The sequence below is a fragment of the Nanorana parkeri genome, unplaced genomic scaffold (genome assembly GCF_000935625.1).
Source record: "Nanorana parkeri isolate BGI_ZX_2015 unplaced genomic scaffold, ASM93562v1 scaffold507, whole genome shotgun sequence".
Taxonomy (NCBI): domain Eukaryota; kingdom Metazoa; phylum Chordata; class Amphibia; order Anura; family Dicroglossidae; genus Nanorana; species Nanorana parkeri.
In genome coordinates, this window is record NW_017306775.1 from 759,266 (window position 1) to 761,301 (window position 2,036).

A 2,036-nucleotide genomic window follows, 5' to 3' on the forward strand; every position below is an offset into this window, starting at 1 on the left:
CTGGTGCGCAGTCATGTTGGAACAGGAAGGGGCCATCCCCAAACTGTTCCCACAAAGTTGGGAGCATGAAATTGTCCAAAATGTCTTGGTATGCTGATGCCTTAAGAGTTCCCTTCACTGGAAGAAGGGGCCAAGCCCAACCCCTGAAAAACAACTCCCCCCATAATCCCCTCCTCCACCAAACTTTACACTTGGCACAATGCAGTCAGGCAAGTACCGTTCTCCTGGCAACCGCCAAACCCAGACACGTCCATCGGATTGCCAGACAGAGAAGCGTGATTGGTCACTCCAGATAACACGTCTCCACTTCTCTAGAGTCCAGTGGCGGCGTGCTTTACACCACGGCACCCCACGCTTTGCATTGCACTTGGTGATGTAAGGCTTGGATGCAGCTGCTCGGCCATTAAAACCCATTCCATGAAGCTCTCTACGCCCTGTTGTTCTGAAGGCCATATGACGTTTGGAGGTCTGTAGCTATTGACTCTGGAGATAGTTGGCGACTTCTGCGCACTGTGCGCTTCAGCATGCGCTGACCCCGCTCTGTCATTTTACGTGGCCTATCAAAACACATGAAATCCTTACTAGCGTTCCTGCCAACGCATGATGCAACTGACATACTCCAGAGATGTCATCCTGCGTCTCCTACATGGATTCAATTCAAGAACCAGCCCTGGTGTCAGGACAAAGAGACGTGTCATTCTTCCTAATTGTTTTCACCTTGGAGCAGGTAGGAGGTCACGGGGACACTCTGGGAAAGTGCAGAATCATGAAATTGGAAGCAGATGTCGGAGAACCACGGGCACATGAAAGTTTCTCAAAGCCTGGAACAGTGGGGCAATTCAGGTAGTAATTATCCAACTTCCTGACCTGTTCACTTTCCCTGCTGGGCCAGTCGTTGCTCTGTTCTTAGACTCTGGTTCTCCCTTAATTGTAGGCCAGGAGGTGACTGTAATTTTAGGGTCAGGTGGACCGAGGTTGACATGCTGGAGGCTACTGTTTAGGACCTACTGTGCTGGAACTGCTCACCCCAAGCGGGTGTCTGCTACAAATGCAAAGCCGAACTTCTAGGAAATGATCCAGGCTGGTTGTTAATTTCAGGAAGCCAGACATCACTAGAGACAGATTCATGGAGACAGGTATGTCTGCAGTATATTTGCTGTATCCTGAACTGTGGTTACCTGCATTAGAGTTAAAGCTGAACTCCAGGCAGATATTAAAGACACAATTAATATAGTGTTGTATTCATTAATACATCCTTAAATGTATATTTTTAAATGCAAGTAGTGTAAGTATCTCATGTTACCTTGGTATCAGCCCCTGTACAGTACAACTCAGACAGTGAGAAGTAGCAACATATGGAGCCAATCAGTTGTGCCGCAGGAGCATGCTGATAGGGGAGAGATAAGCGTGACAGAGAGATGAGTTCACCAATCTTCTGATGCTCCTTGCACTGCCTGGGCACAGGCTACAGGCTAACAGACATGTACGTATGACTGTACTAAAGCAGAGGAAAATTTGGTCTTCTGCACTGTCAGACAGGGCTATGCTGGCTTCCAATCCTCCAATTTGCTTGTGCACAAATTATTGGCTGAATTGTCTATGAACAGGAGGTTAGGGATATAGGTTACCCAAAAACAGCACAAATATATCAGTCCTTCTTAGTAGCAGTGGAGAAGTTGGTAACGACTCTAATGACTCAGTGGCAGCCTCCCAGTTACAATGAGATCCCTTTTAAGTGCAGCTAATTGGTTGCCCTAAATTCATCAGTAGTAGTATCCTTTCACAAAGTATCTCTATTGATCGCCCTGGCTACTGCAGTAACAGTTCACGAATAGGAACTGGTTCTCAGGCCCCAGGTAAGCAGTCACAGATACCCTAAAGAACTGAGAAATGGGGTCTCCATGCAATGCCCATTTGAAAGCTTCCTTTAAGCTCTCCTGGAGTTTGTTCCATATAGTAGAGTCTTCTGAAGTAGCCACCGCCCTGTCTCTCTAGGCCCTAACACAGGTCATCTTATGTTCCTTGTTTCTTGGTAT